Here is an 11,711-nt window from a genome sequence, read left to right as displayed (position 1 = left end):
TGATTGATTTTAGAATTTTGAAGTAAAAATTAAAAAAATTAAAAATGAGTTAACGAGAGATTGTTAGCACATGGCATCTCTCGCGCCAAAAAAATATTTCGCTTTTGATTTATTAGTTAATTTTTGCAAAATTTGACAGGACGACAATAAATGTTGATAATTGATAGAATTATAATTTTAAATAACGCATGAGTGCATTGCATTTGGTATGAGAGAAAACGAAAACATAACAACAAAAAACTATCATAATTAAAAAAAAACAAAACAAAAAAGTAACGCTCCCAGTTTTTAATTTTTGTGTTTTGTTTTTTTATTATTGTTTTTATGACTCCAAAAAACATCGTTAAAATAAGAACCAAAAAATTTTTTAATTAACTTTGTATGAACATAATAAACGCTTTAAAATAAGTGAAACCACTAAGAACTTAGCCAGTTAGGTTGAAAAAAAAACAAAAAAAAACATTAAACAAATAAAAATATTTTTTAAAAATATTATGGGGGGGGGGCTATAGTCTATTTTAAAAAGCAATATCTCCTTCAAGAACGATCATAAAATGTGTTTTCAATCGATATTTATTCAATACGGGACCAGTTTTCCTACCGAGCGAATGGGGACGAGTTTTCCCGAGACGAGTTTTCCGGAGACGAGTTTTCCCGGGACGAGTTTTCCTAAATTCATAAAAATCCCATCTCCATATTTTTTTATGCACCTCCTCGAGCTGAAATTGCAAAAGTCTTTCACAATGGTTGGCTAAAGTCGCTTCCTACTCGAATTATCAATAAATTCCGGGTTTGTTTTATAGATTCGAAAAAGTTGACAAAAAACAAATATATAACAAATAAATGTTATCAAAGGCAAGCTAAGTTACTTTTCTTCCAAACTGGATATATTTTTCGTGTTTTTATTCAATGTAACATGTTTATTCAGCTCGACAAACATACAGTGTTTACCGATGTATTGGAAAATTCAAAATGGCGCCCGACTTTCTCTTTAACACAGTAAGTTTGTGAAAAGGTGTTATAAATAATAAACTAGACAAAATACTATCAAAAACCCACCGAATATATGTCAACCCATGTCACGGTAACATGTATTGAGTAAGTTTCTAACAGTATTTTGTCTAGTTTTATATTTATAGCACCTTTTCCCAAACTTACCGTGTTAAAGAGCGAGTCGGGTGCCATTTTGAATTTTCCAATACATCGGTAAACACAGTATGTTTTTTCGAGCTAAATAAACATGTTACATTAAATAAAAGAACTGAAAACATATCCAGTTAGGTAGAAAAGTAACTTATCTTGCCTTTGATAACATTTATTTGTTACATATTTGTTTTTTGACAACTTTTTCGAATCTATGTGTATAGTAAAACAAACCCGAAGTATTTATTAATAAAAAACGAAATGGTGAAATATAAAAGCAAGTTAAGTTAAAAAAAAAAAAATTAAATTCGAAAGTAAAAAAATTCAAAGAAATTTCAAACATTTATTATAAACATAACGAAGAAATGAAAATTTTCCAAAATTAGCTCATGCTTTCTTTATTCATCCTTCAAACAGTCAATAATAGTAGAAGCACCGGCACCGGTGTCGCATTTCACGTAACCTAACTGTTCAGATTTTTCAGAACGAGGCTCGTCTGCTGGACCTACTTATCTTAGCTGCACCTAAAAAAAAAAAAAAATAAAATAACAAATAATTTTAACTTTAGTTTTAAAAAAGATTATTATAATTTTTTACATTGTGCAAAATTTTTAACATGACGACCCTAGTCTAATATGTTGACATGTGCATGTATTTACAACTAGCAAGGAGACTTGACGTTGCCCGGGATTGAATGATGATTAACGAACGTTCCCCACTTCCAATACTTTTATTATCATCGAGATTGGTGATATCGACCACTTTTCAATCAAATCGATTAATTGCCTGTTGTAGTCAGGGACGGATGCTGTGTACCAGGAGGAACGAGCAGATACTTCCTTGCACTGACTTAGTTCATAATATCCTGTAATCTACATTGCACTGTAGAGAATCTTTTGTTAATTTTCTAAAATAGTTTTTATATAATTTAAATTTAAGTTTAAAATGCAAAAGTCAAGTATCATGGTTCAGTTGTGCTCTAAGCAAAAACCTTTACTTTGAACGTGCTCCTGTCATATCAAAGAACCTACTGTTGATTTTATACGTTGAGCTCTTTTGCTTGTGTGGCGATAAAACTTCTCAAATGCACTTGGTATGTTAGGCTGTATAAGGGTGTTAACTTTGGTCAAAATCGGACTGTTCATTCTTAAATTGGAGTTTTTCAATTATCGATACTTAACGCAGGTATGCGGATACCAAACCTATCTAAAAACACTCCCAGTCACAAAGTATATTTGTGGCCTAATTGGAGATGACGGTCATAATGATCAAGAAAGAGTGAAAAGTTACTTCATTCGGATTTCTTTCTAGAAGAATCTGGATAAAATAAATAAATAAAAAATGCAAATTCTTTTTTAAAGCTGAGGTGGATTTGAATATGTTTAACTTTTATTTCAGTTATTCTTTTTCTCATCTATTTGCATTTAAACTGAGAACAGAAAGAAAAAAATATTAAATAACTTTTCTTTTTTTTTTTTAACTTGAAACGCAGACGTGGGTAAATAAAAATTTGAAATTATAAAGTAAACAATTCGAAACCGCATTCCGATTTCCTTCCAGAAAGATCTTAATAACCTGTAGGATTCTTAATTTTTCGAACATACAAAAGGTGACGTGTCAACTAATTATCTTTAAAGTTAAAGCAAAACATGTTCCTGTCCAAAATTCCTTTGTATTAAAAATTTTTTTTTTATAAATACAGAAATACTTTATGATGTACATACTCATGATGGAACGAAGATATCATACTCCAAAAATCACGTAAATTTATCAAGTAGTTTTATTTTTAAATAAGAAAATCAAATTTTGTGAATATCCGAGGAGCAACTGTCTTGCCCACCATTTTTAAAGAATCTCAAGGAACAAGGTAGATAACTCAACAATAATTCAAACTTGGAAGATTTTTGTTTTAATGCCTACAAATTCCCATTAATCACTTAAAATGGCATAAAAATTATTTTCTTTGTAAAAATAAAACTGATTAATTAATATGATTTTTGGAATATGATATTTTCTTTTGGTTATGGGGTATGTACATTATTTTTTCTTTATATTTTGTGTTAATATAAAGGGAAATTCTGGACAAAAACAACAAAAAAAAATAAATGGGGTTTGTGTTACTATACACAGATTCGAAAAAATGGTAAAGAAATAAAATATAAAAAATAAATGTTACCAAAGGCAAGATAAGTTACTCTTCTACCTATCTGCAAAAGGTTTTAGTGGTTTTACTCACTTTAAAACGTGGGATGGGTTTGAAAATCATACAGTATTTATCGATATATGTGAAAAAGCAAAATGGCGGTGTGCTCGCTGTTGAATATGGTAAGTTTGGGAAAATGAGTTCAAATTAAATAATTATACAAAATACTGTTAGGCTGACATATAATCGGTGGGTTTCTATCTTGCGGTAAACTATATTGAGTGAGTTTCTAACAGCATTTTGTATAAATATCTTGCCTTTGATAACATTTATTTGTTATATATTTGTGCGTGTGTGTGTGGGGGGGTTACCACGTTTTCGAATCTGTGTATAACCCAATAAATAAACTTTTTCGTACATTTATAAAACATCATATGTCAAAAAAAAAAAAAAAAAAAAATTCTCTTTTGCTTTTTCTTATGTTCTCCCCCTCTGACCTTCTTGTGCCTATCAATTTTAGCTCCAATCAACACGAATGTGAAATTTTACAGGTGCTGCTGCTCGTAACATTGTTGCTTTTTTCTTTAATCTTCTAGTGACCAGTTGAAATCATCTTACAAGGTTGACACCAATGCATTTGCATCAGTGGGTGCGAAAAAAAATAAAAATAAAAAATAGATAAATAAATAAAATAAGATAAATAAAAAAAATGGGGAGGAGATGGAAGGGGAGAAAAAATGGTGGGGGGGGGGGCGCAATTATTTGGATTTTTTCCCAAACTACTGTTAACCTCTAAAGTGTAATTTTCACAACGTTTCAACTGATGTAACCTCCCCGACTTACTTCAGGTGTATCTTGTCAAACGGAACCCATTCCATCAATCCATCAGTCATGGTCGAATTCCTAAATAATTTGCAATTTTATTTTTGAGTGTCGCCTGCAGTCTGTCTGCACTGAGGATTGAACCTTCAACCTCCACAAGAGTGTAACTTCACAATTGAATTTTACCAAGTACTTTCTGCGGTGCCCGGAAAACTCGTCTCCGGAAAACCTGTACCCGGAAAACTCGTACCCGGAAAATCCCCCCCCCTTTTTGCTAGGTAGGAAAACTGATCCCTTATTGAATAAATATCGATTGAAAACACATTTTATTACCGTTCTTGAAGGAGATATTGTTTCTAAAAGATGCACCCCATAATATTTTTAAAAATTATTTTTTAACTCTTCCTTAAAAAAAATAAACTTGATCACGGAGCCAAGATACGAAAACACTTTTTGTGTCATCACGAAACAAAAATAAAGAAAGAAAACACGTATTATCAAAGAAAGCAATTATTTTATTTAGAAGAATTAATTCAGTTTAAATAATTCTTGTGTTATTACAAAACAACAAAAAAGAAAAAAGTTTTATGTAATTTTGGTACCGCGCTGAAATAATAACGTTATTTCGAAAGCCATTCTTAAAATGGGGAGGAGAGGATATCGTTTAAAAAAAATTATTAAACAAGATTTGAACAAAATAAAATAAAACAAACATTATTAAACATTTATTTTACATTTGAACGAAATAAAACATTTATTTTACATTTGTACGGATTCGGTAAAATAAGTTTCGAGAAAAGCGTAATATTAATGCACATTGAAGGAAAAAAACTAAATCTTGTTTAATAATTTTCTCGTTTGTTTTACTTAATTTTAAATAAAGTGAAATCCACCCCCCCCCCCCATAAAAAAGAAAGGAAGGGCAGGTCACTCTCGAAAAAAAAAATGGACCAATCAGATTAAATGACGACTTTATGAAGAAGACAAGAAGCGGACATTTTTATTTTCAATTTAGATGATGGCGATAAAATAAACAAAATCACCGGCTTCGATATTTTGTTCTATGCATACAATGGTTATTTTTGGGGTTTGTATTACTGTACACATAGATTCGAAAAAGTTGTCAAAAAACAAATATATAACAAATAAATGTTATCAAAGGCAAGATAATTTACTTTTCTGCCAAACTGGATATATTTTTTGTGTTTTTATTCAATGTAACATGTTTATTCAGCTCGAAAAACATACAGTGTTTACAGATGTATTGGAAAATTCAAAATGGCACCCGACTCGCTCTTTAACACGGTAAGTTTGGGAAAAGGTGTTATAAATTAAAAAAACTTGATAAAATACTGTAAAAACTCGCTCAATATATGTTACCGTGACATAGGTTGACATATATTCGGTGGGTTTTTAATAGTATTTTGTCTAGTTTTTTAATTATAACACCTTTTCCCAAACTTACCATGTTAAAGAGGGAGTGAGGCGGAGGCGCCATCTTGAATTTTCCAATACATCGGTAAACACTGTATGGTTTTTGAGCTGAATAAACATGTTACACTGAATAAAAAACACGAAAAATATATCCAGTTTGGTAGAAAAGTAACTTATCTTGCCTTTGATAACATTTATTTGTTATATATTTGTTTTTTGACAACTTTTTTCGAATCTATGTGTACAGTAAAACAAACCCGGAATTTGTAACGCTAAACTTGGATTCAACCTTTTCTTTTGCAGGTGGGGAAGGCTCGTTTTAAAACTATATCTACCTCAGTATTTTCTTTAATTTTTGACATTTTTTTTGTTAAAAATTATTTACTAAGTAATGTCGAGTGCGACATTACTTGTTATTTCTTTTTAACTAAATAAACTCTTTAAAATAAGTTCAAACACCAAAAACTTACAAAGCTAGGTAGAAAACGAAAACTTAGAAAAGGTAATTTAATTTTTTTTAAAACAATAAACATGTAAAAATATTTTTTTAATATTACGGGATGTGCATTATTACCTAAAAATATACAAATTTATTTTCTTTTGGATGGGGGGGGGGGGGCTCGTTTTAAAACTATATCTATCTTAACATTTTCTTTATTTTTCTATTTTTGAGCAATTATCCTCCTAAGACGTGATTTCCTTATGTCGGACATTTTTTGTTCATAAGTAATACTCGACATTACTTCTTTTTTTTTTTTTTTTTTTAACCAAATAAACTCTTTAAAATAAGTTGAAAGACTAAAAACTTTCAAAGCTAGGTAGAAAACGAAAACTTAGAAAAATTAATTCAATTTTTTTAAAACAGTAAACAAGTAAAAATATATTTAAAAATATTATGGGATATGTATTCTCTTTTAAAGACAATATCTTCAAGAACGGACATAAAATGTGTTTTCAATCGATGTTTGTTTATTCAATAAGGGACCAGTTTTCTTACCTAGCAAAAGGGACGAGTTTTCCGAGGTCGAGTTTTCCTAAATTTCTTTATGCACTTACGCCATAGGTCCTTGCTGGTGACACGTAAAAATGCAATTGCGAATTACTTAGGATTTCTACTTGGTCATGGCTGACGGAATGAAAGCATACTAACCCCTGTGCATTAAATACAGAGTTCCGCTCGAAATTCCTTGATTCCCCGAGTTAGCACAGAAAGATTGCAGAGTTTGATAAGATAAACCTGAAGAAGGTCGGAGGTTACATCAACCGAAACTTTGTGAAAATAACACTCAAGATGAGAACAGTAGTCTGAAGAATCCAAATAATATAAATTATCAATCCTCATCTAAAAAAAAAAATTCAGAAATGTAATGCAGTTATTTTATCAGATTTGATTTTTAAAAAAATGAATGCCATAATTAACAGACCATTTGCAAAATATTAAAAAAAATTAAAAAAAAAAAAATGCAATGGTTCGAGACAGTCACTGCCATTTTTAAACCTTTTTTTTTTCTTCTGTTAAATCTGATGCGGGGCGGGGGGGGGGTCTTTTCTTTATATAACTGCATGTATGAAAGGAATAACCTACGTTCCTTTGACCACTCCAACTAATAAATAATATTAATTGAAAATAATATTATTGAAATATTACACCTTACTTTGTCGACCAGGATTACCCGGGTTTCATCTCTCTCATCCTGAAATTAGAATTCTACATCTGGTTTTAAACTTTTCGATGTAAACGGTACTGATGAATCTTTCTGGACTGAGAACAAGCCAGAATTTCACTCTAATTCCAGGATGACAAAATAGATGAAACCCAGATATTCCTAGAAGACACAGTAATGTATAGTATTTAAATAAAATATATTATCTCACAACTAAAACCAATCATTGCAACTTTGGAAAAGATACCTGTAAGATAAAATTTTTTTAAATAGACATAAAAAAAAATATATTGCTTGCAAATCTGGTGTATAAAAGTGTGAGAGGGGGGATATATACGATTTAAAAAAAAAATGGTAATCACATTTGATGTGTAACAAAAAACGTTTAAAAAAAAGTTGCAAAATATTGGTTTACTTGTTCAGATTTCAAAATTTTGAAGTCTTGCTTTTTTTTTTGTTTTGTAGATATATGCAAAATATATTAACTAGAAAATTAGAAAACTTTTTTTTATACAAAATAATAAAAATATTGTATAAATTTTGATAAAGTTTCATTCATGATTCTTACTGTTTTCGAATTTGTTTTTTTATTTAGAAAAAAAAAAAAATTTTTTTTTCAACGCCTCAAACGAGGCACGTTGCCATTCTCACACATGTCTATAGAAAACTACACGAGTAAATGAGCAAGATGTCTGTTCAAATTACATTTAAACTTCTGGGTGTTTATGTAGATTAGTGATGTTTTAAACCAACGAATTTCAGGTGAAAACATTACATACTTAGATGTCATGTTGAAATTAGTATAAATTCCAAAAATTACGAAAAAGAGTACATCACCAACATGACTTCCCACAATACCAAAGCCAGCCTGATCGCCACCATCCACTGATGCTTGTGGAAAACGCATGCTCCCAGTTCTTGACCCGTATCAAGGCGATGATTGAGGCTGAAGGCGGCTACATTGAATAGATGCCAGCTCTACTACATAATCAAGTTACCTGAATTGATATTTTTTTTTCAGTAAAAGTTTTAAAACAAAGCTGTAGTGTTTTCTTCTTTAGGGCGACAACTTTATCGTTCCATCCTGTAAAAATCATTTTTTGAAAGTTTTCTTTTCCATTCTTACAAAAAGAAAGAAAAAAAGAGGGGGGTTACATAATATATATAAGCCGGTTTGTATTACTGTACACATAGATTCGAAAAAGTTGTCAAAAAACAAATATATAACAAATAAATGTTATCAAAAGCAAGATAAGTTACTTTTCTACCAAACTGTATATATTTTTCGTGTTTTTATTCAATGTAACATGTTTATTCAGCTCGAAAACCATACAGTGTTTACCGATGTATTTGAAAATTCAAGATGGCGTCTTATTCTCTCTTTAACATGGTAAGTGTGGGAAAAGATGTTATAAATAAAAAACCGGATAAAATACTGTTAAAAACTCGCTCAATATATGTTACCGTGACATAGGTTGACATATATTCGGCGGGCTTTTAATAGTATTTTGTATAGTTTTTTTTTTATAACACCTTTTTCTATACGTACGGTGTTAAAGAGGGTGTGAGACGCCATCTTGAATTTTCAAATTACATCGGTAAACACTATGGTTTTTGAGCTGAATAAACATGTTACATTGAATAAAAACACAAAAAATATATCCAGTTTGGTAGAAAAGTAACTTATCTTGCCTTTGATAACATTTATTCGTTACATATTTATTTTTTGACAACTTTTTCGAATCTATGTGTACAGTAATACAAACCCGGGTTTGAACCCATATTGCTAGCACTCCTGGTTCAGGATGCAAGTCAAGTGAACGCAACCAGTAAAGAATAACATTGTCAAGTTGAGAGGCGGTCGGATCACATAAGACAAACTCGTGTACTATGGATGTCGAGGATAGACAGGACCTAACAAATGGCTAACTGGTATAAAAGTTGCAGAGGTCTGTGTCTCAATCACTTGAATATGAAGTCGTTTGTTAATGACTGCATTTAACTGAAGAATAAAAAAATTTATAACTCCAAGGAAAAAGAAACTGCCTTGCTTTTTGTCGGATCAAGGGAAACAACTCTGATTAAAAAAATAAATGAAAAAAAAAACGAATGTTCTCTTTGTAGATAACGAAAATTGAAATATTGAATTTCATATAAAACCAATGTTATCTACTTGATTGTCAGGTCGAAATTAGTAAAATATCCAAAAATTACGAAAAATGATTAAGTAGAAAATTTATTAAAATATTTTTTGTATTATTTTCATTCATCAGACTACTGTTCTCATCTTGAGCGTGATTTTTACAATGTTGAACCTATTTATAAAGCCTCCCCACGGGGCAGAGTTAGACACCAGGGTCGTTTTTTTAACGTGGAGAAAAGGTACAAAAATAAAAATTGTCTCAGTCGTGAAGGATTTCTCCTCCACTGAAAGAACGAGAAATGGAAGTGCCGCATCTGAAGAACAGATGGTGTTTATTTGCTCCCCCACTGAGCAAATTAGGCACAAGGCCGTTTTTAATGTGAGGTAAAAACCAGCTCCCCTAAAAGGGGTCACTCTGGTTACCAAAAATAATAATTGTCCCAGTATAGAGGGTTTCCCCTCCATTGACTGGTACAAACCATCTTAAGTGCAGTATCTGCCGGAACAGATGGTATTTATTTGCTCCCCCACCGAGAAAATTAGGCACAAGGCCAATTTTTAATGTGAGGAGTGAAGGGAGGGGGAAGGGAAAGGGGGGATCAGCTCCCGAGAGGTGGGAAATGGGAGCTGATTAAAGGTCAGGCATGTGGAGTTGCCCCCACATCTGGTCTTTGCTAGTCATAGCTTGCAGTATCTGCCGGAACAGATACTACACTTTGATCTTGGCCAATGTTGTAGATAAGGCTCCTAAAATTCATACTAGAATCGTCCGCAAGGACCCGTGGCTCAGTGGTTAGAGTACTTGGAAAAATCAATTGTAAAAAGTGATATTCTCCTGAAGGTTTAAGGTTCAATCCTCAGTGTGGGCAACCAAAATCTACATTTGCGAATTACTTAGGACCTCTATCCAGTCATGGCTGACGAAACAAGAGCACGCTACCCCCGTGAAGTAAATAAAGGGTTCCGCTCAAAATTCCAGAGTTCGACAAGATACACCTGAAGTAGGTCGGAGGTTATAGTGACCGAAACGTTGTGAAAATCACACTCAAGATGAGAACAGTAGTCCAATAAATCAAAATAATAGGAATAACGAATCCTCATCTCAAAAATTCAGAAACATAAAATATTTTAATAATTTCAAGTAATACTTAAATAATAGTTACCTCCCCTGTTTCTCTTGTTATTTCCTTCACCGACTCACAAAAATGACCTGCTTTTTATTCCTTGTCAAATAAAGAAAAAAAAAATTCAATTTTATATAAAACCAATCGTATTGACTTCCGAGATGCCTTAGGTAAGGTTCCAGACTTTTTCGTACGGGTACTCACTTTTATTGATAGTACTTCATGTACACACATGAAACTCTAGTCCCTTTCAAAGTAATCTCCTCTGGCTGCAATGCACTTGTACTACTCCATCAACTTTTGGAAGGCCCCATTGAAGTCCTCTGGTGTGAGCATATCACTGACCTTCATCATAGCTTCTTTCATCTTAATTGTCTCATAATGAATGTTTCTAAGATTTTTCTTGAGCTTAGGGAATAACCAGACGTCACAGGGAGCAAGGTTTGGACTATAGGGAGAGCAAGGAACTGTCTTGATGCCCAGCTTGGTCAAAAAGTCGATGACAAAGATGGAGTTGTGGATTCACACAAATCTTTCGCATCTTCAGTTCCTCGCAAATAATTGTGTGTACAGTTCCCACACTGACATCAAACTGTGCACTTATTGTCTCACACGATGAACCTTATCCATGAAATTCTTTATTTGGCCAATCAAGTCTGGTGTTCTTACTTCCTTACTCTTCCCACACCTCATTTCTCATAGACTCCTTTCCTTCCTTGAATCCCTTATGCCAGTCAAAAACTGATGTTTGATTCATGCAAATGGTTCAAAAGCAGTCTGAAGCATTCCATAAATTTCTGTGGCATTTTTTTTCCAAGTTTAAAACAGAATTTCATTGCACATCGTTCTTGTAAAGTGTCCTCACGTCCAGATTGCATTTTTGAAATTCCCTAGCTGTGACAATCAGGCTTTAGTAGAGTATTCCAATTCCTGCTATAGCTGTTCATTTGAACTAGAACTCATAAAAATTGGTCAGTTATCTCATAAGATGTACAGCAATAACATACTGAATTTTCAAGAGTCTGCAACAGTTTTAAATGTCTGTACAAAAAAAGTCTAGAAACTTATTAAAGGCACTTCATAATTGTCGTGTCGAAATTAGTATTGCATGCAAAAATTACAAAAAAATGATTAGATAGAAATTAATGAAAATAATTTCTGAAGTAATTGCAAGTTATACTTAAAAAAAAACAGAACAAACAAGGGAGGTAACTGCTGTCTGACTTATTGAATCCCCT

Source organism: Euprymna scolopes, chromosome 11 (genome assembly GCF_053919585.1).
Source record: "Euprymna scolopes isolate OS-2025 chromosome 11, ASM5391958v1, whole genome shotgun sequence".
Taxonomy (NCBI): Eukaryota; Metazoa; Mollusca; class Cephalopoda; order Sepiida; family Sepiolidae; genus Euprymna; species Euprymna scolopes.
This window is presented reverse-complemented; position numbering follows the sequence as displayed.